The sequence below is a fragment of the Arvicanthis niloticus genome, chromosome 20 (assembly GCF_011762505.2).
Source record: "Arvicanthis niloticus isolate mArvNil1 chromosome 20, mArvNil1.pat.X, whole genome shotgun sequence".
Taxonomy (NCBI): domain Eukaryota; kingdom Metazoa; phylum Chordata; class Mammalia; order Rodentia; family Muridae; genus Arvicanthis; species Arvicanthis niloticus.
The window spans coordinates 46,621,539-46,648,215 of NC_047677.1; the positions used below are offsets into that span (position 1 = coordinate 46,621,539).

General features: G+C 44.2%; 1 protein-coding gene across 3 annotated transcripts in view; it reads left to right on the top strand.

Annotated features, from left to right (window-relative positions):
- Fkbp5 (FKBP prolyl isomerase 5) overlaps positions 1-26,677 on the top strand; it is a 115,139-nt gene that overhangs the window by 26,508 nt on the left and 61,954 nt on the right. Inside the window, exon 1 of one of the 3 annotated variants that reach the window (XM_034524620.2) lies at positions 3,565-3,721. The exons of the other annotated variants lie outside the window; for them this stretch is intronic. The gene's annotated coding sequence lies outside the window, so the exon portion shown is untranslated. Of the gene's footprint in view, positions 1-3,564; positions 3,722-26,677 lie in introns of those variants that run through there. 3 annotated transcript variants of the gene reach the window in all.

A 26,677-nucleotide genomic window follows, 5' to 3' on the forward strand; every position in this document is an offset into this window, starting at 1 on the left:
TTGAGAGCATGAACTTCTCGTCCTGTGGGTCTGAATTTGGCTCCTGCACCTGTGTCCAGCATATAACTACCTCTAACTCCAGTCCCAGAGGATTCCATGGTCTCTTCTGGGTTCTAAGGGTACCTGTAGTCATGTGCCCCCAACCCCAGATACCTACATATAAATAAAAAAAATTAAAAATCTCTTAAAAAAATAAATCTCGGGGTTGGAGAGATAGTTCAGGGGTTCTGAGGACCTGGGTTTGGTTCCCAGCATCCACATGGTGGTCCATGATGGCATACAATTCCAGTTCTGGAGGATCCCATGCCCTCTTCTGACTTTTTGTGGGTGCCAGGTATGCATGTGGTACACAGTGTAGATGCAAACAAAACATATATATATATATATTAGAAATTATATATATATATTATATATATACACACACACACACACACACACACACTAAAATAAAGAAATGAATCTAAAGGAATCTTTAAAAAAAAAAAAAAAAAAAAAAGAGGACCATGGGTTTTGGTCTAGCCTGCCCTAAATAGTGAGACCTTTACTATCCTACCTGTGACCCCACCACAAAGGGCCCCACAAAACTGGAAAGAGAATGTGTGAGCTGAAACAGAGAAAGGCAGGAGAGGAGAAAAGATGGAAAACATAGGAGAAAGGGGTGGAGGGAGGTTAACCCTGTGTTCTGACTGGAGTCCTAGAAGCGGGGGTGGGGTGGGGACCATGATTGAGACCTTTCCAACATGGACGACAAACCATTTAAAAGGGTAGCCATGCAGTGGCAGAGACTGAGTTAGTGCACCATGGGTTCCGACCCCTCCAACAGTACCTCCTCCATGTGTGCAGCTGCCTTAGGAAGAGGTTCTCTGTGGTGGGAAGAACAAGGGTTTGGGTGGGCTGGGTTTGAATAGCACCTCTGCCTACTTCCTAGTCAGACCACCTGGAGAAGGTTCCAATCTGCTACTCTCTGTCTCTCTCAATTTCTTTGTGTGTATGAAGTGTGTGTGTGTAGGGGGAGGAGGGGTGACGCGTATACCACATGGTGAGTTTGTGGAGGTCAGAGGCCAATTTTCGAGAGTTCTTTCTCTTTTTTCCTTATGTAAAACCCAGCGATCAAATTCAGGTTGCCAGGCTTGGCTGCAGACCCCTTGACCTGCTGAGCCATCTCACTGGCCCTAATCTGCAGCTCTCTCAATGAATAAGCAAGAGAAAAAAAAAAAAATCAATGTCACATTACAATTGTGAGCATCGAGTCACCTATGCTGGGAACAAACTCTGAGGACACCAAGTGCTTTAAGACTGAGATGTGGTTTGAATTCTATCACAGGTAAACTCAGGCACAAAAGGACTCTAGGCAGTGGCGGTGTAATTTGCAACAGTTGGGGCATAAAAGAACATACAGAGCCCCTTGTTGTCTTCCTGGGTCAAGATGACCACAGCAGCACTTTAAACAGAGCATGGGGCCTTTCTTAGTGTGCGTCACTGAGAAAGGTGACACACCCACAAAGCCAGCCTTGGTGACAGGACCTTCAAAGAACTGCTCTTTGCAGTAGGTCAGGGCCTCCCTCCCCACAGCCAGCTGTCTTTGTGTCCTAAGGGCATCAGTGCTGGGGGGAAATGCTCAGGGAAGGTGGGTTTGGTGTCCAGAGTGGTTTTTCTGGGGGAGTGGGTGGGGCTAGCTAAGTTGCCATCAGAACTGAAGAACTGACTGTTCCCCACAGACTCTGGCCTAGAAGGAAAAAAAAAAGAAAGAAAGCCTGCAGCTGTATCTACAGCCCCTGTTGTTATTCGCTGTGGTGTGTTACAACACAGCCTGGCAGCCTCCTGGGCTTGTCTTTCCCCCTCTGGGAGAGCCTCATCTCAGAACATGTGACCAGTCTGCACACAGCCCTGCAGATTGGCCCACACTGCCTCTAGCTGTTCCATCGGTTCCTTCAGATGTTCCTGGTCTGCGTGCCTCATTAGCTCAAGAGCTACCCCTTGCCACATGGAGCTGAGTCCATGAGTGTCCCTTATCCACAGCCTTTGGTCTGGCAAAAGGCTTTTTCCACCTTCAAAGAGTAGGTTCAATGTGACCTCTTCAGTGAAGCCTCTCCAAGGGGGTGGGGTGCTGATTCCCTTCCCTGGTAAGAGTCCTTCCCTCTTCTATGTGGACCTGGGCCACAATCCCTGGGACATTACTGAGGTGTGGCTGTCCCTGTCTGCTAGCTTGGAGCCTTTGAGGGCTGGTACAGTGCCTCCTCACCCCCATGTACTCTCCCCCACACATACCTCTTGCTCTCAGTAAACAAAGTAGATACTTAACCAACTGGCATTGGTGAACAGAACAGTTCTCATCCACAGCGTGTTCCTGAATTCATGTGGCCACTCCCTGGAGACTGGTTAAGGGAGGTTTCCAATCCCTGAGGAAAGACAAGCAAGTGGCATTAGACATTGATATATATCATATAGACATTGATCTGTATCACCATACATGGTGACATTTATCTTTGTAAGTTCTAAAGTGTGACAATACAATAGGAACCAAAACTAAAATAAAAGCAGACATGAAACCAGGAAACATGAATTTTTACGTGGCTATATGATATTCCATAGGTAATTGGGACTTTTAGTTTCTCCTCCCCTCAAAAAAAAAAAAAAAAAAAAAAAAAAAAAAATGAGAGTCTGGAAAGATCCCCTAGCTGTTAATAAGCACTCAAACTCTCTGGTTGTTTTCCTAGAGGCAGTGACAGGGGATCCGACGCCCTCTTCTGACCTCTGTTGGGTACTGCACTCACATGGTGTGTATACACACACACACACACACACACACACACACACACACACACACCCCGCAGGCAAAACACTCATCACAAACATTCTTCTAAGAATCTTTTAAAAAACGAACAGTTAGAGCTGAAGTCCCCAGGTGCAGCTCCTGAGCGACTATGGAAGTCACCCAGAGGTGGCATGTGGTTGGGGGAGTAGTGGGTGCCGTCTTAAAGCCGAACTAGTTCAACATCCATCCTTTGGGTTCCTTTTTGACCTCATCACCTGGGCTGCTTGCTGTGTTGGAGAGGCAGAGACCGCAAGGGAAAGCGCGGTCTTCATGTCCACTGGGTGTCCAGAGAAAGGTGCTAGGTGCTATATCAGATTTTCCCAGTCTCTAAGGAGCATCTTTAAGTTCATGAGGTTATTTTCCGGGGTCAGCTAGGCCTGATCTCTGCAGTTCGCGAAGGGCAAGCTGGCTGGACAGACAGGCAGGGCAGACGCTTGTCTGGTCAGTATTTAGTCTGGAGGCAAAGGACTATGAGAAGAGGTGTCAGTCAGCTTCCTCCATCCCTCTTCTCCGGCCCCCACAAAGGGCAAGGGCCAGACACGTGGGCCGCGGTGAAGAGGCGGAGATGCAAACGAACGGGGCGGAGCCTCATTTGCATAGACAGTGCGCGGCCACCAATCGGGACGGGCAGAGCGACAGCCCGCGCGCCTTTTGGGGGCGGATTGGCAGCCCCGCGGCCCTATGGGAGGCGGGTCCTGCGGCCGGCGGGGGCGGGACGACGGCGGGCGCTGCCCGGCGCACTAGCCGGCTTGCGGGCGCTGCCAGTCTCCGGCGGCGGTGTCCGGCGCGCGGCTGAGCGACCGAGCGTGCGGAGGAGCGGCGGCCTGCTGGGCGGGCTGAGCGGGGCGCGCGCGGCGGAGAGACGCGGAGCGAGGGACGCAGCGGCGGCGGAGGCGGCGGCGACAGGTACGGGCGCCATGGCCGCGGGGATGGGGCGCGCGCGCGAGCGAGCGGCGGACCCGGGAGCCAGCCCCGTGCTCGCGGTCCCGCTTCTGCCGCCCCTCGCGCGGCTTTCCCGGGGTGGCGTGGACGGGACGTGCGGGAGGCCTGGGCCCCGCGTGGGAGGCGGAGCGGCCGGCGCTCCGCTCCGGCGTCCCCTCAGCGCGGCGCCGGCTCGCTCGCCCGCGCGCAGCTTTTGTTTCCCGCGCAGCCCACAGGTCCGGGGAGCCCCGTGTCGCGCCGCCACGCCGCCCTCCGGACGCGGAGGAAACTTGGCCTTCCGGAGCCCTGCGAGCCCCGCGGGATAACGGAGCGTCCCGCCGCGTCCGCGGGGCCGCGCGATGGGCGTGCCGGCCGGGCACCGCCCTCACCTGCCGCTCCCGAGCTGGCTCGCACTGGGCAGGCAGGTGACCGGAGGGCCCCGGAGGTACCGAGGAGGAACGGCTAATTAAAAGTTGCCTCAGAGGTGGCTGAGCGGGTACAGGCGCTTGCAGCCAAGCGTGACGACCTGGGTTCGATCCCCGGAACTGACATGGCGGTAGGCGAGTCGACTCCCGCGAGTTGTCCTCTGACCTCCACGTGTACACAACACAAACACCACTGACTCTGACACACGCACTCATATCTCACCCGGGCTCTCAAGAATACTAAGGAAATAAAAGTTATTTTAGGAGTCCTCATTCCCTTCGGCCCAGCGACATCACCACTCCTGTTCCGGCCATAGTCCATGACTATTCAAACCCAGCATTTTGTGTGTGTGTGTGGGATGAATCTGAGGGAGCACGTTGCATTATGATCTTCCTCCTCTTCCTCATCTTCGCCTGTGGACGAGCCGGGAAGGGGGGGAGGGCTTGCGCCTCGTTTTTTAAATAACTGGTGTCTGCAGGCGGCGTGGTGAAAGCGTTGGAAGGTACAGATCGTAAGCAGAGCGTGCAGAACTTGGGACAGCCCTCGGCGGGGCTCGGGACAGTGTGTACAGCGTTTGGCCGCCATTCAGTAAATTCTGCATGCGGCAGTTGGGAGCTGGTGGTTTGGGGATTTTTTTTTTTTTTCCCCTCTTCTTCTTCTTTCAGGAGTGTGTATTCCAGCGAACCAGGGCTGGGCGTTGATTGGGCACTTCCCGTGCTTTTTCTAGGGGTAGGCGAGTGTTTATTCCCATTTTCTTCCCATTTTCTTAGGGTTGTTGTGGACAAGGGAAAAGTTAAGGTGTGTTTGGGATAAGCAGTCTGTCTCTTCCTCCCAACTTCTTGCTGTTAGCTTTATATGTTGTTGTTGTTACAAAATTGTAGCTTTTCCTCTTGGTGTCTGAATTAATTCAAGAAACTACCGGAGAAGATATCTTATTCTGATGGGGCATTCTTACTCTATCTTACTTACACTTAACCGTTTTCTGTTACTCTCCCAGCTGGTCCTGATTTGCTTGACATTCTTTGTAGTTTTTTGTTTTTGTTTTGTTTGATATTTGAAACATCAAAGTTTTATTCCTTTGTTATTGGGAGTTTCCTATTCAATTAAAACATGTATAAATGTCAGTAAGCTAACACTCTCCTGACAGCTTTCTCTTTAGGGGGGGTTCTACAGAAATGGTGTATTTTAACTATTTTTAAATGCAAAGGTTAATAACAACCCTCATTGGTAGAAACACTTGGTTTAGTTTTCTCCCCTTTTATCTTCTGATGTGTCTTGTGTGGTAACTGTCTTGGATATAATCTATACTTCAGAGATGTTGAACTTCAGAACACAGTTAATTTTTCCTTAATTACACCGATTAATTGAACAGTCATTTTAATTCATCTAGCTAATTTGAGTTAGCTGTTAGTTGGGACCACTTGAGATTATTACTTTTTATTTTGTTCTGTTTTTTTGAGACAGGTTTCTCTGTGTAGCCCTGGCTGTCCTGGAACTCACTCTGTAGACCAGGCTGACCTCGAACTCAGAGATCCAGCTGCCTCTGCCTCCCAGCTCTGGGACTAAAGGTGTGCGCCACCACTGCCCAGCCACTTGAGATTATTTTAAATTAATTTAGGAATATTTTCTGCAAATTGTTCATATCAGTAAGTTCATAACATCAGTGGGGCTTTTGTCCTTCCAACATTTAACAAAAGGATGTTTCTGTTTACTTTTTAGTTTTTATCTCTCTTTCTTTCTGTCTGTCTGTCTGTCTATCTATCTATCTATCTATTGTCTGAGTTTGTGAGAGCACTTGGCACAGTTGTCACAGTTTGTTTTTTTCTTGCCATGTGGGTCCTGAACTTCAAATTCAGGTGGCTTAGTTTATTGGCAGGTTCTTTCATCTGCTGAGCAATATCACCAGCCAGCATTTCTTTTTAAAGACAATTTAAATCACTTCAACATGAAAAGCCTAGAATTCAGGATTAGGCAAGTCAGTTAATTTTGAAATTTTTCTTTATTCTTGGATTTGAAAAGAAGTGTATTGTGTTGTTAGTTCCTAAAGGGGATTCAGCTTAGGAATCCTTAGTGGGAACACCCTGTGGTGTGCTGAGCAGCACTTCCGGCTGTCTGCTGAAAGCTCTGATAGCCTGGAAAGCTGATGGAGGGGCTCTTCCCCATGCAGAGCCGGCTCACAGTCCGAATGGGGCTTCCATTGCTTTAGATGATTTAATTCTATTTTAGTGTACTGCTGCATGAAATTGGAGGCTTTATAATCTTTTATCCTATGGTGTTCCATAAATGTGCCAAATACCATAAATTTACTACTTTAAAATTTTTTTGTTTTTAAGATTGATTTATGCGTATGGGTATCTTGCCTGAATGTATGTTTGTACATGCATGCATGCACTCATACATGCCATTTATGTGCACGACGCATGCCAAGAGCGGAGCCAGAAGAGAACACTGAAGGTCAGGAGCTGAAGTATGGGTGCTGGGAATCAAAGCCTGACCCCCGACTCCCCAGCCATCTCCCTGGCCCTTCATAGTTCATTTCATCCAGTTACACAGTCATATGGTGTGTGCTTGAACCTTTTGATTGAAAGCCCCCCTTTTTGTTTTTGTTTTTGTTTTTTTGTTTTTTTTTTTTGGTTTTTCGAGCCAGGGTTTCTCTGTGTAGCCCTTGGCTGTCCTGGAGAAAGCCCATTTTAAAGTCGAGTTTTCAGGTGTTTTAATTACTATTGCTTGTTTACTTTGTCTGTCTGTGGTAGACTCCATAATTGAGTTACCAGCCACATTTCTCTTTCAGAATTAAGCGCAAATCGATTCTTATACACACGCAGAAAGATTGGGTCTGTTGCTGTTGTTTAGGCAGTCACCCTCGAGTGTAGCTCCTTTTGGGTCTGGACATTGCCAGTACATTTTTTTACTCTGTTGTTTTCTCCCCTCCCTCTTCTCCTCCCCCCTCTCTCACACGTCCTCTGTGTTTTCTATCCTAGGATTGAACCCAGGGCCTTGTGAATTACTAAGCAAGCTTTGTACTTTAAGTGAGTAACATGACTGATGTTAAGAACATGCTCTACAGGCCGCGATTCCTTCAGATTCTCCTGTGTATATTTGGACATTCTACGTTCTGTAATTAATATAAACTGAGCAAATATCTCCATTTTGTATTTCTGAAATTCTCTACAATACATTTAAAGTTGTTTTTTTTGTTTTGTTTTGTTTTGTTTTTTTGTTTTTGTTTTTGTTTTTTTTTTTTTGTTGTTGTTGTTGTTGTTTTAATCTTTGCCACCCTGGGGATTCAGTTCAGGGCCTCTGCATGCTAGACAAGTGACCTACCACTTAGCTACAGTGCCGGCCCTTTTCTGTTTGTTTGTTTGTTCTGTTTTGTTTTAATTTTATTTTCATTTTGTGTATATTGGTGTTTTGCCTGTGTGCATGTTTGTGAGAGTGTTGGATCCTCTAGAACTAGATTTACAGACAGTTGTGAGCTGCCATGTGGACACTGGGTATTGAACTTGGGTCCTCTGGAAGAATAGCTGGTGCTCCCAACCGCCAAGCATCTCTCCAGTCCCCCTTTAGTGCATTTTATATTTACTACGTACCATATGTGCCTCCTCAAATATTTAAAACATCAAATCTGTGTGCCCAGAAGACTGGATGGATAATGATCTGTAGGTCCTGTAACTATTGATTTAAAACAAGAACTGCTTATGTGTGAGTTAACTTGCAAACAAGATGTTTACTTTGTCTAGAAGCCAGTTCTGTAAGGGAGACAGGCTACATAAAATTATTAGAGCGTGCATGTATTAACAGGTTCCTAGCAGTTGTACCTGATAGATTAAGGATATTATAGTAATATTTAGAGCACTAAGCTTCCACTATTCAAAACAATTAGTACTTCTCTTATAATTTGTTAAGAGGGCTGATTTGGACTGTGGTGGTATGTGCCTTTTTAATCTCAACACTCGGGAGGCTGCAGCAGCCAGATCTACGTATGGAATTCCAGGCCAAATGTAGTAGGTCCATAGTAGGCTTCGTCCCAGAACAATGACACCAACAAAAACCACCAAAGAGTGGATGCTGCAGTGTAGCCGTGAATTAGCATTTACTGCTAGTCTTTCAGGAAACACTTCATTGATTAGAGTAAAGGACCACCAGCGGGAGCGCAGGGCTGCACATTTGGTATGTCTGTTTTTACCCTTGGTCTGGGAGGAAAATACGTAAAGAAGAGAGAGAGGAAAAAAGTCTCAGTTCTCTGGGAAAACTAGGCAAACCATAGTAAAAGGTGAGAATTGTAGATATGTGAAGTTGCTCTGGTTTTGTAACAAAGCATGAGGCATCATCAAGATTCTTGGAGAATCTTGTGGTGTGGTGGCGCACGCTTATAATCCCAGCACTTGGGAGGCAGAGGCAGGCGGACTTCTGAGTTCGAGGCCAGCCTGGTCTACAGAGTGAGTTCTAGGACAGCCAGGGCTACACAGAGAAATCCTGTCTCGAAAAACCAAAAAAAAAAAAAAAAAAAAAAAAAAAAAGATTCTTGGAGGAAAAGGTGCAACAATTCCAGACACGAGAATGATGCATCTCCAGAGAGAAATGATGGGTTTAAGTTAACAGTCATACAGCTGTGAGCCAGAATAGCCACAGTCTGAGAGCATCTGCACCGCGCTACGTCAGAGTTGTATGCTGCAGTTTTACAGTCTCAGAGTGTCTGCACCGCGCTACGTCAGAGTTGTATGCTGCAGTTTTACAGTCTCAGAGTGTCTGCACCGTGCTACATCAGAGTTGCACCGCTGCAGTTTTGCTTAGTGTTTGCAGAGAAGAGTAAACCATGAAGGAAGATGAAAGACTGGAGGGACTGCATTGTCCCTGCTGCAAAACCTTCCTGTACTGGCCAGGGGCAAATTGATAGAACCCTGTGTAGATTCTGATTCCATCTTGGCTACTGTTGCACCTATCCCCAGAAAATGTTCCTGTGAGGGTCAGAGCAGGGTTGCACATTTCAGGTGGACCTTTTACAAAGTCAGGTTTGTTCCTTTTCCTTCTTCAATTCTTCTCTTGGAGGGTGCCCTTTTTCTCCTCTCTCCTTCCCCTCATCCCCCCACCTCTTTTCCTCTGGTGACTTCCCTGGCCTCGATCCTTGGGGCCAGTGAACTTACTGTCCCAAAAAGCAGCTTCTAAATAAACCTGCCTTTAATAAAATCTAAAAAAAAAAAAAAAAACCCTCAGATTTGTTTTAAAGGAGAAAAAGATTAGTGATTTCAAGCTTGAAGGTGGTAGTATATCCTATTTGTCTCTGGCTTGGTGTAGTAAAAATGAGATGGCTGAGTGGTTAAGAACACTGCCATTACTGTGCCAGGGATTGTTGCGGCAAGCAAGTTCTCTAGAGAAGCCAGTAAGGTACTCACTTGTCACCCTCAACAGTAATTAATGCTGGAGGAACATTGACCATTTGGAGGGTTGGTCTTAATAAGGCTTAAGTTTGAGTGATAAAGTGGAATCCTTTTTTTTTTTTTTTTTTTTTTTTTTTAAATAGATTTGTGTTTCTTAATGTTGGTGTCCCTGGAAATGAAGTCTTTTCTCTATTGTCAGTTGAAATTACACAGTGGAAATTGAGTCAGAATATCTCTTTATCATGGATTTAATGTTGTGAGCTACTTTTTGGATGGGAGAAAATACCTTAGAGATGGAGGGTTTTTTGTTTTTAAATTTATTTTATTTGAGTACCCTGTCACTGTCTTCAGACACACACACCAGAAGAAGGCATCAGATCTCATTACAGGTGGTTGTGAGCCACCATGTGGTTGCTGGGAATTGAACTCAGGACCTCTTGAAAAGCATGCAGTGCTCTTAACTGCTGAGCCATCTCTCCAGCCCTGAGATGGAGTCATTATCAGTATCTATCTATCTATCTATCTATCTATCTATCTATCTATATTTGAATAAGTATGGAATATTCTTTACCTATTTTAAATATTAACAAGTGAAATTATTTCCATGTGTAACTTTTTGACAGTTCAAGACAATAAAAATCTTGTAATCTTTAGCAGATTGAGGGTTTTGTTGTTAGTGTAAAAAATTATTGTGTAGTAGATGATAAGATCCCAGTCAGTTTTCTGGAGCTGTTTTGGGAAGAGGTTTGTGAGGACATATTTGCTTCACTAGCATGTAGCAGCCATGTAAGTGGAGAGAGCTGCCTCTCTTCTGTATCCTAGATAGGATGACAATTAGAAGTGCTGAGGTGCTCGCCTTTCCTGACTTAGGATTAGTTCCACTGTGAACCCAGTAACTACTCATTGCAATACATACACACATACACACACACACCACACACACACACACACACACACACACACACATTAATATATTGGGGGGGAGGTTGCCAGTATGGGGCTGGGCAGTTAAGAACACTGGCTTCTCTTCTAGAGGTCGTGAGGTCAATTCCTAGCAACCACATGGTGGCTCACAACCATCTATAAAAGGGATCTGATGCCATCTTCTTGAATGTGGCTGCACATGCAGACAGAGTACTCCTACATTAAAAACAACAACAAAAAAAAAACCCATAAATAAATAAATGTAAAAGTACTTGTAGTGGACCCAGGTTTAGTTTCAGCTTCAATAGTGGTGGCTTATAGCCTTCTATAACTCCAGTTCTAGAGGATCTGATACCGTCTTATGATCTCTGTGGGCACCTGGTATGTTTACATACAGACAGACAAAACACTCACACACAAACTAAATCTTCACAAAATAATTTCTGGGCTCATATATAAATATATGTATATTATATTTAAATATCAGATTATCATCTACATTATATATAACTATATAAGTGTGTGTATATGAATATGCATACATACATATGTACATAGATAATTGCTGTGTGTATTTGTGTGTTTAGCTATTCTAGTTTATTTAAACATGAACCTCTCTCTCCCCTTTTTCCTTTTCAGTGAAGCAGGCTGCACTAAGACGAACAAAGTATATGTTCAGGAAGAGGCTGGTACAGGATGTTCATAGCAGCTCCTTTGCAATAGAAATAAACTGCTGATTCCCACGGCAGAACAGAGGGAACTCAGAAATAGTCTTTAGGAGACTCTAGACACAATACTTATTTTATGAAAAACACAGGAACAGGCAAAACCAAGACATGGTAGACATGAGGACTGCTTCTAGGTAGGGCTGTGGCTCACAGAGGGATTCAGAGGACCTTTCTGGAACGATGGAAATATTCTACAACTTGATTGGATGATGAAACTGTTTTAGGTAATGTTATTTTTCTTATTTTTGGTGTGAATTTGTGCTCATGTGTGTGTATGTGGAGGCCAGAGGTCAACATTCTCTTTCACTATTGCTCATCTGCCTTAATTTTTGAGCCAAGGTCTCTCTCTGAACCTGGAGACTGGCTGGGCTGTCTGCACTCCCAGGCTGGTGGTACAGGCCCGCATCACCACGCCCTGCTCTTACATGTCTGCACTCCCAGGCTGGTGGTACAGGCCCGCATCACCACGCCCTGCTCTTACATGTCTGCACTCCCAGGCTGGTGGTACAGGCCCGCATCGCCATGCTCTGCTCTTACATGTCTGCACTCCCAGGCTGGTGGTACAGGCCCGCATCGCCATGCTCTGCTCTTATATCGATGCTGGGGATCGAACTGTGGTCCTCATGCTTCCACAGCAAACACTTCACCCACTGAGCCGCCTCCTAGCCTCTCTTTCATTTTTAACTTCCAGAAAAACTGCAAGATTAGTACTAGGATTTTATGTTTACCTTTGTCCAGATTTACTAATTGCTTCCATGTGCTCAGACTAAGCTGTGCGTTGAATGGCATGTACACTGTATTTTTAGTAAAGGAAAGAAAGCTTAAAAATGTGTTGAAAGTGAGAAATGGTCTTACCTGGGGGGGAAAAAGACCTAACATTAGCTGACATTGTGACAGTGAAAGGAAACAGACAACTATCTGTGTCTGTGTGTATGTCATTTGCTTTTCACTGAAGTTTCATGTGTTTGTTGGAAGAAACTGGATCCAGAGATGACTCAAAGTGTAACTGCAGTGAGGTAACCTGCTGTATTATATCATCCTGTGCATGTCACTGGGACTGATACCTAGCAGTGGCTTTCCTGGAATTGAAGGTGGTGTTCATTCTTATGAAAGAGCAGCACACCTACAGTGTGCTAGGTTCTGCACAGACATGTACCCGCTGCAGTGTTCTGGACACTAGACAAAGGAAGAGGAGGCCAGAAGCCTGCTTGTCCTCTTTGGGTGGTGCTCTCTATCAGAGGCAGGTGAGCAGGCGTCTACAAAACAATAAGCGCTCAGGATCATCCATCAGAGTGGGTCTCCCTCACAGCCTCGCCCGGCTGACTGGAACTAAGCCTGCCTAAGCAGTGGTGGAAAACGTTCCCTTCGCAGTGTTTTATATGTGTGACTTCACTGTGATTAAGATTAGCTGTAGTGTATAGGTATTAGTTTATTTCTTCAGAACATTTATGTTTACATCTGTATCAGAGTTTTTGCATATTTCCTAAATTAGGAGATACTTAAAGTACTAGAGGCTAACCAGAGGCTTCAGTAGATTAATCATTAATGTCCATGGTAAATACATATTTCATCTTTATTAGTCAGAACCATACAGTTACATGGTTTATGTATTTTCTAGTAATATCAAAGCTGCATTAAACAGAAGATGATAGTTGTCTTCTGTCAACTCAGATAAAGGAATGACTGATTTTTTTTTTTTTTTTTTTTTTGGAGACAGGGTTTCTCTGTGTATCTCTGGCTGTTCTGGAACTCAGTCTGTAGACCAGACTGGCTTCGAACTCAGAAATCCGCCTGCCTCTGCCTCCCAAGTGCTGGGATTATAGGCGTGCGCCACCACTGCCCGGCCTGATTTTTTCTAAGAACGTGTTTCTGATACTCTGAAGTGGCAGACTAGATATTTTTCTCCTGTTTATACACAGTAATTTTCTTTAGATTTCAGAAATGAATTATGTGTTAGAATTTTATTTTCCCTGAGCTGAGGATTACATTCTAGGACTTCCTTATGCTAGGCAAGTGTTACGATACCACTGTAGTAATTTACCTAGTCCAATCTGCTACAATTTGGTTTTGTCAGCCTTAACTAGAGATAGAATTTTAAAAATAGCAGTGGGTTACACCGACTCCCTCTTGTTTTGTTGTACGTTGTTCACATGTGTGCAACTGGAGAGAGGCGTGTAGTGCCTCCACTTGTCCATTCTCCAGATTCATTGCTCACTGACATTTTGATTGATGTGCCTTTTGTTTTATTTTGGTTGGTTTAACTGTTCTTGAGATAAAAGTCTCACTTTTTAGCCTAGACAGGCTTTGTACTTATGATCTTGACTTAGCCTCCTGGGTGCTAGAATTATGGTTGATGTACTTTTAAAACTTCATAGATTTGGAATGGAGAGATGGCTCAGGCGTCAGTTAAGAGCACTGGTTGCTCTTGCAGAGTTCAGTTCCCAGCACCCACATGGGCCTCACAACTGCCTGTGAGTCCATTTCCAGGGGACCTGGTGCCCTCTTCTGGCCTCTATGAGCAATGTTCACGTGGGACACAGACATAGGCTCAGGCATCAGCTCATAAAATAAATAAATAGGTCTCTAAACTTGATAAGTTCTATGGCTGGAGATCTGGCTCAGCAATCAGAGCACAGACTGCTCTCAAAGAACCAGAGATGGCTTCCCAGCACCCATGTTGAGTAGCTTCCAACCACCTGTTATTCCAGCTCCAGAGAATCCTGACTCTCAAGGGCACGTGCACACATGCGCACATTCCCAGTCAGACATACATGCATACACATACTGAACTTTAACAATCTTTAAAACATGTTAACTTTGTGCACATATGGTAAAATAGTGGTGGCGTTGGTATGCTAGGTTTTTGTTATAAATGAAGGGAGTATGCTGTAGCTCGGAGGTCTGGCTTTGAACATGTGGGTACTGTTTTGTCTTTAGCTTTTTTTCTTGGTTTATTGATTGGAAAACAAAGATGGATTTTTTTTATGCTTTTTATTACATTATTCTTATGTTACTCAATCTAACCAGCTGTCCACCTGGAGCCTTAGATTATCTTTTTTTTTTTTTTTTTTTTTAAGAATTATTTATTTTATATATGTGAGTACACTGTAGCTGTCTTCAGACATATGAAAAGAGGGCATCGGATCCCATTACAGATGGTTGTGAGCCACCATGTGGGTGCTGGGAATTGAACTCAGGACCTCTGGAAGAGCAGTCAGTGCTCCTAACCTCTGAGCCATGTCTCCAGCCCCCTTAGATTATCTTTATTGTAGTAGCTGGAGACTCTAGTTGTCTAAATATACCATTCATCTCTAAAGCTCCAGACACTGGGGCCTGAGAGGATGGTCCAGTGGGTAAAACAGTCGTTGTGAAGCATGGAGACGGGTGCTCTGATTCCCGGGGGCACATACAGGCTAGGTGGCATGGCAGCCCACCTGTAATTCAGGGTTGGAGGCCGCCGTAGGATTCTAAGACTACACTGGGTGTCTGGAGCAGCAGAATCAGTGAGCTTTGGGCTCACCTGAGAGACCCTGCCTCTATTTAATGTAGAAAGCAACCAAGGAGGTCACCTACCGCTAGGAATCACATGCCATGCCTGTGTACATTCACAGTCATCCGGCTGTGCTGCCCCGACACACCTTCCTGCACCCAAGGCCATGCTGTGCTTTGGACATGGGATCTGGGCACTGCCATCTCAGCGGCTGCCCTCAGCGGCATCCACACCCTTTCCCCTTCCAGCCAGAGCAGTTCTCTTTGGCTGCCTCTTCAGCTGTTAATGACACCGTTATTCTTACTGGTCATGTTTGACCGTTCCTTAAAGCTAATGACTCACTAAATTCCTTTGTTTCTGACTTAATGCCTCTTTTTAATCTTTTTCTTTGATTTCCACTACTCATAGTTTGATTAACATGCTAAAGCAAAATTATCTCTGTCATGAACTTATCCATCTAAAAATTAAGACTTGTTTATGAAATAAATATATAAGATGTTTTCTTCCCTCCCAGAGAAGCCTTGTGTTGTATTTTTACTTTTAGAGCTGGGGTCTCCCTCTTCCTTCCAGTTCTAAAGTCTTTAATGAATTGTGAGTTTATTGGAAGCAATCTCTCTACCTCTAGGTTTTTTTGGTTTTGTTTTTTTTTTTCTCTTCAGCATTCAGAGTGCTACTTTCACAGGTGAATTGTTGACACTGATCGGGACAGACTTTTTTCATGGTGTTCTCTGGCTGGCTGGGAATGAAGAGACTAATATCACACACTTTTTTTTTTTTTTTTTTTTTTTTTTTTGAGTTGTATCTTGTAGCCTAGGCTGAACTTGACCTCACCGTGGAACTGAGCTTCTGATCCTTCTGCTTCCGCCAAGTGTTGGGATTATAGGTGTGTGTCACCATGTTCAATTTTATGTGCTGCTGGGACAGAACTTAAGGCTTCCTGAATGCTAGCTGAGCAGTCCACCGCCTAGGCTTGACCCTGACCCGCCCTGGTATAGAGTCTTAATTGTCCTGCTGGGATCTGACTCTCGACATTACCACTTGCAATGAGACAAGACACTGGATGAAGTAGTACTTTCCCTAGGCTCTGTAAGATTCAGGGACAAAATGAATGGACAGCTGTCGGTGGCTCCAGGGCTAAATGAGATAGCAGCTGTTGAGTGCTTAGGTTAGGGCTCTGTGCCTTCAGGACTCTTACATATTCCAGCAGTTTGCATTAGTAAGCACCACTGCCGTCAGGTATTTTACATTCCATTGTGTTCTAAGTAATGTTACAGAAAAGAGAACATGCACAAAAGATAAACAGCAACCCAGATCCCATGGTAACTAGCAGATTTCTTCAGCGGTGAAGAGGCAGGAATAATTGCCAAGCAGACAGCAACTTAAAGAGGTGACAGACTTGACCCCAGCGCTGCAGGACTAGTTAACAGGTTGCCAGGCTGTTGAGTCCTTGCTCTGCTCTTACTCTGGGATGACTGAGAATGAGGTGAGTTTATACAGCTGAGATGTTCAGAGCATTGTGTCCAGCACTGTTAGAAGGAGGAAAGAACACTGAGTGGGAAGACAGGAGAGGCCTTGGCATTTGAAGTGGATGGAGTGATCAGGTGACAGCCTGCTGGGAGCATGGCATCCTTCCCGTATGTGCTGAGGAAGGCTGGTCTGGTGCTTAGCACTGGCTATTAACTGGACAGGTTATTAACTGTCACTGAGGAAATGTGCCCCTGGGCACGCCTGCGGGGACATCCAGATTAGGTTAATTTGAGGTGGGAAGACTCACCTAATGTGGGCAGCACCAGTGTCATGCCTCTCCACTTCCTGACTGGATACATACCATGCAGCCAGCAGCCTCAGCCACCACGATGACCTGCACCCTTCACCTTCAAGCAGAATAAGCCCTTTCTCCCTGGCTTTGTCAGGCGTTTTCTCACAGCAGTGACATAGTAAATAACACACACGAGAACTCTTGCACTCCTTGTCAGAAGATCTCGAGTGTTCAAGACCACAGGTCTGAGTCAGCGTCTGACATTGCTCACTGTCTTTTCTGATTTAAAATAACTCAAGCAGTGGTAGCACATGCCTGTGATCCTAGCATGCAGGAGACAGAGGCAGGAGGATCTCTGTGAGTTCAAGGCGGGCCTGGTCTATAGGGTGAGTTCTACGAAAGCCAGGGATACACAGAGAAACCCTGTCTTAAAAAACAACAAGCAAACAAAAATCTAAAACTTCAGACAAAACGCACAGAGGGAGTTGGCCCTGCTCAGTCACAGTAAAACAGTGTCTCCAAAAGCCAAAATACATAAGCAAAACTGCTGGAGAGAGTGCTCAGAACCCGCTTACTGTTCTTGCAGAGGCTCCATCCAGTTCCCAGAGGCCACACGGCAGCTCCCAGCCACTGTACTCCAGTTACAGGAGACCCAGTAGCTTCCGGCTTCCACAGGCACCGGGCGCGTACATATGCAGGCACACATGCACATAAACAAGTCTTTGCCGAGTGTGTGTCGCAGCTTTAATCCCGGTGTTGAAGAGGTAGTAGCAGGCTGAGTTTGAGGCCAGCCAGGACTATGTTGTGAGACCCAGTTTCAAAAACAAACAAAACTCCTGAAACTTTAAAACTAGTTTTAACTGTGAAGCTGACTGCTGTCTATTGTGAACGCTTATGCATCTTTAACTTGTCAATTTACTTTTGGCTTTCTCGTTTTCTTTATAGCTTCAGTTGTTTATATAACCCTTACTTTTTGTCGCAAAAGCTTGATGGGTTTTTATGACTGGTTTCCTCCCTACCCTCTAGTCAGCCTAGATTTGAAGTCACAAAGCCACACGGTGGAAAGGACCAGGCAGAGGGGAAGAGAAGGGAGGAAGGCATTCTCTCTCCAGCTGCGCTGTTTTACAGACCTGAAAGCTGAGATCTGGAGGAGATAGTGTCAGGTTCATGATCCACCACTGATTACTGTGTGGGTTGTGTGTCTCGGGACTGGACAGGGCTGGTTTGTTTTCATTGCTGTGGTTCTTAGCCATCTGGGTGGAATTATAGCAGCACCAATTCTACCCCTTTTCAGACCTGAGGTAGAAAGTGATTTCCTATCAGGAACAGCATGGTGGCAATTCACTCATCACGGAAGGCCATGGCTGTGTTCCCATCAATAGGCATCACTGTTCTTTTATTTAAAACTAAACTTGTATTTAGTGTGTGGGTGATGTGTGCATACACTATGTTGTGGCTCACCTGTGGAGGTCAGAGGACAGCTTTTGGGAGTTGGTACAAAATCAGTGTTTTGAGGGGAAAAAAAACAGTTCTTTTTTGTGTGTTTTAGGCATCAATAGTCTCTGTCTTAGTAAATTTTTGTCTTGCTATGGTAGAACACAGATTCTCTTAGAGCTGCACATAGGTGGTACTAGCGTGAGGAACTGTACCATCTGACCACCGCCATCAGCGTGCTGTACCATCTGACCACCCTGGGTGTCCGTCAGTGGTTTCAGAGTTCAACATGAGCCAGGCAGAGTGGCACAGACCATATTTAAGCCTCTCTTTCTTCTGTGATAAAGGGCCTGGGCTGCTTCATGTCTAGCTGTATTAGTTGCCCAATAAATGTCCTCTCCCTTTCACAGAGCCAGATTCCAGCCACCGATTCACCAGTACAGCAGCTCCTGTTCTCCCCTGAAATGTATTGTTTTAACTTCAGCGAGACACTCAGCTTGCATTTTGAAAGAAAATGTGTGTAGTGTAGCAAACAATACTTGTTAGTCACTGTAAGCATAATTTTACCATGAAATCATTTTGCAACTGGCAATTGTTCTGTGTTCTATATTCTTTCCCACGGTTAGAGAAAGAGAAAATGGCCTGGGTTATAGAGATGCCCCAGACCACTGCAAGTTCTCTTACATTCTTTCCAGAAGAAGCAGGCTTCTGGACTAGATTTAGTTTTACTAAAATACTGATTATTTTCTTTATTATTTTAAGCACTCTTGAGATTGAATTGTATAACCTACAATTGTGCACAATTGTTCCTGTGTTTTCAGTGGTGGGTATCATGTCACTTATGTACTGTACTTTGGTTTCTTTCTCCTCACCTCATCTGCTCCCTCCCTCCCTCCCTCCCTCCCTCTCCCTCCCTCCTTTATTTCTTCCTCTTCTTCCTCCTCCTCCTTCTCTTCCTCCTCCTCCTCTCCCTCTTCCTCTTCGTTCTCCTCCTCCTCTTCTTTCTCTCTCTCTCTTTCAGTTTCTCTAGCCTTCTAAATTTATATAGTAACAGTTTTTGTTAGCTTCATTCTTAGGTTGTTTTTTATGGTTTGATTTATTTGCATATTAATCCTGAGATTCTCATACCTTGAGACAGAAAGGGGGGGCATGTTTGAGGCATTCTTTGCCTTTCAGGTGCTAAGATTATAGGAGTACACCATCACACCCAGCTCTTTATTTATTTATCTCTGTTTTGTTTTTAAAACAGGGTTTCTCTGTGTAGCCCTGGCTGTCCTGGAACTCATGCTGTAGACCAGGCTGGCCTTGAACTCAGAGATCCGGTCACCTCTGCCTCCCAAGTGCTGGGATTAAAGGCGTGCGCCACCACCTCCTGGCGAAATAATTGACTTTTAAAGAAGAAAATAAAGATTCATTTTAGAACCTATGTTCTAGATAAATGGGTTAATAGATAACAGTGATTTGAAGATAAGGACTGTTAGGTCATGAGTTTTCTCTTAATTTTGTAATTTATTGAAAAGGATTTGGTAATTTAAAACTTAAAAGGCAGAGATCATTAAAGCAAAGGAAATGAATGTAAATGGCTTGAGAAATGGTGACCAGGATGAGGGAACAGGAGGGAAGAAAGACTTACCAGTGAGCTAAGGCGAGACAGTGTCTGTTTGAACATTACATTTAAATTTAGCTCCATGGTTCCTGGCAAGCAAGTGAAAAAGGGAAACGGATGGGTTCATGGTTATTGTCTGATAAAGACACTTATTGGTTTTCAGTAGAGAAAAGCTTTCAAAAGTCCTGGCTTATAAAGCTGAATCCAGATTCAAGGAATGCACTTCTAGCTCCTCCTTTATAAATGACTACATTTCTGCTGTTGCTGTCTTTACTGCTATTGTTATATTCGGTCAAATTAAATTCATGTCCACTGTTGTCAAAAGTGGAAATACCATGGCTGGGGTGTGTTTATGGATTGCTTCTGGAGCTGGAGGCATTGACGAACAGGAAACTGAATGCTAAAAGTTCAGGAAATGTATTGTATTTAGATTGTGGGTGAAAATACATATAGTACTTGTAACTACTAAAGTCTATGACCATTTCAAGACTGAAATTTGTACTGATGTGTTTAAGATGGCAATTGAGGATTCCGACAACCATACCCCAGATGCTTACACATGCTAATAGAACAGCCCAAGCTTGTGGCCGATACGTTGTGCAACATGGGAGAAAACATGCAGCAGATGACATACGCTCTGCTTACTCTTGCAGGAAGCCTCCCAGCCGGCTGCTCAGTCAATTGTTCAAGGATATTTTGTCTTTAAGAATTAGTTTTAGGTGGGTGGGTGGTTGGGGGCACACCCTCATAGAAGCAGGAGGAGGGGGGATGGGATAGGAGGTTTCTGGGGGGGGGTGATGAAGATTGGGGATAACATCTGAAATGTAAATAAATAAAATAGCCAATAAATTAAAAAAAAAAAAAAAAAAAAGAATTAGTTTTAGTTTGGTTCTCAGGATCAGGACCCTCCTGTCTTACATGATGCCGTTTCACTCAGCAAGTCCTGATGGTCAAGTTATATTTTCTTATGTTGAATTATATTTTTCTCCATTTTATTATTATACTTAATAGTTTTCTTAGTGTTAAGATTATCAATATTATTTTAAAAGTTAGCTGTCTCCCAAATATCTTCTAATTGCTGTAGTATTGTAGAAAATACACAGAGTCTATAGAATTCTATTTTTTCAGACAGGGTCTCTCTATATAGCCCTGGCTGTCCTGAAACTCACTACATAGGCCAGGCTGTCCTTGAACTTACAAAGATCTGCCTGCCTCTGCCTCTCAAGTGCTGGGATTAACGGTGTGCATCACCACTGCCAGCTTTAGAGGGGGAAGTTTCTAATACTGCGTTTTTTTCTTGTTCATTGTTATGTGTATATGCACATGCATAATTTTGTTGTTTTGAGGCAAGGTACAGCTAAGTAGCCCAGGCTGCCCTGAAACATTTGGTCCTCCTGCCTTTGCCTCTAGAGTGACAGAATTCTAGGTGTGTAGCTCCACATTTGTCTCACTGTGGTTTATCTTTACAAAAGTGGTAAATTGTGGAATCAATCACAGAAAATCCTTAAATGTTCCATTAGGTGAACTTGTCTTCCCATGCTCCTTTGAGGAACTTCAGCTGTGTTACAGTCATTGTCTTCACAGCTCAGTTGAGGTGAAGCTTGTCAGGACTGAGTTTGCATTGGATCTGTTAAGGTTATTTGTGTTTGTCTCTAAACTACTCTAGTGACCAAGAGGATTGAAGCCCTGACTAGAAAAGATTGGTCCAGGAGGTGAGAAGCAGTGCTTTCCCAAGGGCAGGCTCTGTAGTACCCTTTCTAGCAGGGGGGACTGGGCTGACAGGGAGTTGATGTGGTGGGAAGATGGTGGGCTTTAGGCAGTAGCTGATCTCCCATTGCAGGGAGCAGCAGTTGAAGGCAGGCATAGAGGCACAGACTTTTACTCCCGGCACTCAGGAGGCAGACGCAGCGTCATGTGGCCCATTTAGTCTATGTAGCAAGACTGTTAGACAACCAAAGGGTGGAAAATTACTCATGAAAGAAACAGATTAAAACTTAAAAATCTTTTATTTCTGTTTAGTCTGCTGATTCTGCTAGTTTTAGTAGAAGTCCTCAGCATAATAAATAGAATGAAAACAGATTTATAACCAGTGGTTCTTAACAGGGGAAGTGGGGACCAAAAGCACCCCCTTACCCCCTCATGAGGTCTTTGGGAGCAGAGACTAGGTGTTCACCATCTTGTTGGAGTCCTCAGCACAGTGCTTGACACAGAGTGAGTAGTCCATAAATACTTGTTATGAACGATAGTTTCTGATTAAGTGCTTGCCATAATTCACATTTTCCACACTGGGGTCTTCAAGACCAATTATGTTCATCTAAAGTGCCTTTCTATACTCAGCCTTTTTCTTAATTAATGAGAATTTAAAATCTCATTATTATATAATCTATTTTTAATGTAATTTATTTATTTTTATATTATGTACATTGGTGTTTTGACCACATGTATGTCTGTGTGAGGGTGTCAGGTCTCCTGGAACTGGAGTTATAGATAGCCATGAGCTGCCATGTGAGTTGCTGGCAATTGAACCTGGGACCCCTGGGAGAGCAGCCAGTTTTCTTAACCACTGAGTCATCTCTCTAGTCCTGAGAATTAAAATTTAACTGACTGATTTTTTAAAAAAAGATATTGGGTGTTTACACATTACAAAAAAAAAAAACCCAAAATGTAAAAATGTCTTATTTTTTATTTTGTTTTGTTTTCCATTGAATCCTGTGATTCAGAATGGTTTCATGTATTTCTTAGATGTTTTCTCTGCACTTGCGCAAATATGTATATTGTTCTATGGTAGTAGAGGTGAAACCAAAGGCCTGATGTATATTCAGCAAGTACTCTGTCACTGAACTTATTCTTGACCCTTAGGAAAGTTAGGTTCTGTTCTATAAATTGCTGTTTTCTTTACTGTCATTCTTAAACATCTTCCCACTTCAATACCTTTATAAGTGTATCCTTATTTTTAACTGCTGCATAATGTTTCATTGTTGAGATTGATGGTAATAGTCCGTTTTTTTTTTTCCCCCTGTGACTGATGAGGTGACTCAGTAAAATGCTTGCCATATACAAGCATGGAAACCTGAGTCTGGATCCCTGGGTCCTTGTAAAAATTCATGTGCATGCTGTGTGTCTATAATTCTAACCCTGGGAAAGCAGAAAAGGGTGGATCCCCGGAGCTTGCTAGCCAGGCAGCCTAGCAGAATTCATAATATATCTATGTTTAGTGAGAGATGTCTCCAAGAGTGAGACTGTCACTCAGCATTCCCCTCTGGCCCACACATGCATGTATGCACACACCCAAATCCACTCACACATGCTCAAAGACATTTCTTTCTTAGAGTTGTTGTGTGCCACCAGATGCTTGTTTCTGAAACTATCTGCAGTCAGTTTTCTGGACATGATGTTGTTGGGCTAGAGGACATCAGACTTTTTGTAGATATTGGCAGATTTGCCTTTCAGAACACCTTGCAACACTTGCATTCTCACTACAAATGTAAAGTAAAGTACTATTTTCTGGTGAATATGCAAAACTTCATTTTATGAACTGAGTTGGTGGTCTCTGCTCTTCCCTAGCTAATGATCCGTTCCTCGGCCACTTCTCCATTCCTTAGTTTCACTGTATGAGACAATTCTAGCATCTGGAGTTACTGAGAGACTTGCCTGTGGACCTGTATTCTACTATGGTGGACAGTAGTGTGCAGCCCACTGTATGTGCCGTGTGGTTTGTGGAGGAGACAAATGGTGGAGCCAGTTTCTTGCTCTCTCATAGTAACAGCAGAGCAAGCCCCTCAAGAGGAGATGGGAGCATATGAGAGTGCACTGTGAAGTTCCAGGTAGAGGGACCAACAGGTGCAGAGCCCTCTGGAGGGCACAAGGGAGTAGGGATTTACCAGAGCAGCTCAAGCAGAGCTCGGTGGGTGGGAATGAAACATCTCAGAGCCGCCCTGTGATCATCTTGGAGGGCTTTGGACTCTGTGCAGTTAGTGATGGGAAGCCATTGGAGGGTTGCCAGCGTAAGTTGTTTTAAGCCAGTCTGATTGTCACTTTCCTTACAAATGCTTCAGTTCCCATTTCCTTTGGAATAAAGTTCAAATGCTGTCTTCTGGTACACGAGGTCCTTCAGTCAAACTTCTGCCTATTTATTTAGCATTGCCTGCGTCTTTTCCACATGTACCCTTCACTTTAGCCAAATTGGATCACAAGCAGTTCCTGGATGGGTCATTGGTGATTCATGTCTTTGCGTCTTCCTGTATGCTGCTGGCCTGCAGGAAGCCCTCCCCGCTGCCTGCTGTGGTCACTGGCTTGGCTTTGGAGGGTCTGCACTGCGCCTGTCGTCTAGCCATCCCTCCCCAGTCACCTTCTGCTCTAGCCACAGTCTTGGAGTTCCCTGTGTCCTCCACCTGCCCTAACTGTACTCTCACCACCCCATGCTGACGGAAACCCACCCTGCCGATACCATCGTAACTGTCTGTCATGCTGTCCCTCTGCAGTACTTCATTGGGGTGATCTTACACTGAGCTCTCTGCCCTTCAGAAAACCCTTCCCATGGCTTGCTTTTAGTTTCCGTATGAAATTCTGAAATTGCTGCTTAATCCAAAGCTAACAAAGACCCTCAAGTTTGTGCAGTAAGTACTTAACCTACTGAGCAACCTCCCCATTAGAACAACCCCCCATCAGCCCCCTTCCCTTGAGTTTGAGACAAGGTCTTGTTATGTAGCCCAACTGGTCTTAAAATTGTGATCCTCCTGTCTAAGCCTAATGAGTGACGGGGTTATTAGTGTGTACTGCCCCCTGATTTAGTTTTATGTCTTATGTTGAGTTACTTTTTGTATGTGAGGTGAAGCCAGGTATCCAGTTACAATCTTTACATGTGAAGATATAGTTGTTCCAGTGCTGCTTAGTGGGAAGTGTTCTTTTCTACCTCCAGTTTGACAGTTCCTTTTCTGAAAACAAATTAATGAGAACGAATTAATGTTCTTGTCTGTCAGTTCTCATGGTCCATGGATTCCTGAGTGTGTCTTTATAGCAGACCACACTGTCTTGAGTACTCTTTGTCCTAAGCATTGGCCACACTATCTTGAGTGTGTCTTGTCCTAAGTGTTAATTAAAAGTGTGGCCCCTGAATCTTGCAGTTTTGTTCTTTTCAGAGTAATTTCAGTTATTTTGAATCTTTAGATATCTCCATGAATTTCAGAATCAGCTTGCTTAACTTTTGCAACAAAGTTAACTTAGCTGGTGCTAGGGATCTCTTCGGCCAGTTGGAGGAACAGTCAGTAGGATACAATTTAGCCATTTAAAACTGTGGGTAAGGGCTGGAGAGATGGCACAGTCGGTTAAGAGCACCGACTGCTCTTCCAGAGGTCCTGAGTTCAATTCCCAGCAACCACATGGTGGCTCACAACCATCTGTAATGGGATCTGATGCCCTCTTCTGGTGTGTCTGAAGACATCAACAGCAGTGTACTCATATACATAAAATAAATAAATTTTAAAAAAACAAGGAAAAAAAACTGGGTAAGGACAACTGTAACACTTAAATTCTCAGTTGTTAAATTGGAAAAATAATATAAAATATACACACTAAGATTTGATATGAAAATGATAGGAAAATAGAACCTTGTTTTGTTTTTTATGTAATTTTTTTTCTTTGAACAGTAGTTGATTGGGCACACTTCAAGAGCTCGGGAGTGGGCCTTTTCTTTTTCTTTTTTGGATTTTGGAGATGATCTCACTCTGTAGCCCAATCTAGCCTTGAATTCATAGCAACCTTCTTGCCTCTGCCTCTTCAGTGCTGGGATTACAGACAGGAACTGCCATGCCTAGTTTAAAACAAAGCAAAAACTCTAAGCAGAGAAAGAGGACAAGCTGTAAATCAGGGGGAAATACTAGCAAAAGACTAGGTGACAAAAATCCATAATAAACAATTCCTAGCATTACACCATCACCACACAGTAAAAATATGACACAGCTGAAATATGTACTTATTACTGCCTCCCTTGGGGTGTGTGTGTGTGTGTGTGTGTGTGTGTGTGTGTGTGTTGTTTTAGAGGCAGGATTTCTCTGTGCAGACTGGGCTGTCCTGGAATTTACTGTATAGACCAGTATGGCCTGAAATTCACAAAGGTCCAGTTGTTTCTGCCTCCCTAGTGCTGGGATTAAAGATGTGCACCACCACTGCCCAGTGCAAAAAAATCTTTTTTGAGCAGACATCTCAGGAAAGAAGATACACAGTGTGCTGACAGTACTCCCTCTAAGAGCGAAAGACGACTTAACAAAAACCCTAATAGTGTACATGAGAGGCCCTCCTTTGAGTTGTTGACTGGAGGAGAGGCAGCCAACAGTCCTACCCCGCCCTGAAGCCTGAGAACCAGCATCAGTGAGCAGCATGGCATGGTGGGTAACCTTAGGGTGGCAGTAGTGCTGTGCATACTCTCTGATTGGACCTGAGACCTGCTTACTAAGAGAGACACTATGTCTAGTACTGGAGACCCAGCCAGATACTCAGTGCTGGGGAAGTCATGCTTCATGGAGGAGAACCTACAGCTGTTACATCACTCAGTGAACACCCTAACATTAGTCTAAGCATCTGCGATTATCCTCACAGATAAGCGCATCACCACCCGCATCAAGGAAACTTCTCTTAGGACACCACTACAGAAAACCACCAAAATGCAGAATCATGGAGCCCAGTCCCAGTGGAATTTAAAAACTCAGCATACTAAAATATTCCATAGATTTTTGCATATATTAGGTAAACATTTGAGATTTTTCTATAGAATAGAATCTAAACTTAAAGTTCTGTTAAACTCTGTTAACATTAACACCACCAAAGCCAGCCTTTATAGCACCAGGACTTGGCATGCTTTGGTTTTCTCTGTATGCTTTTCAGTAGATTCATGAACAGCTGCTGGGGTGGTGCACACACTTGTAATTCCAGCACTCGGGAGGCTAGGGCAGGAGGATGGACAGCTCTAGAGCTACCCTGTGCTATGTAGCATGACATAGCTGTCTCAGACAACACAAAATAAAGCTTTTATTTTTAACTTAGTGTTTAACTCCAGAATTTTAAAATTATAATTATTAATGGTCCTTTGGAATAGAAAAATCAGTTTTTGTTCTTTCCATAACCATTACTTATATTTATTAAAGATCAGAGTAAAATCTGGGTCTGAGCCAGGAAATGGTGGCACATGCCTTTAATCCCAG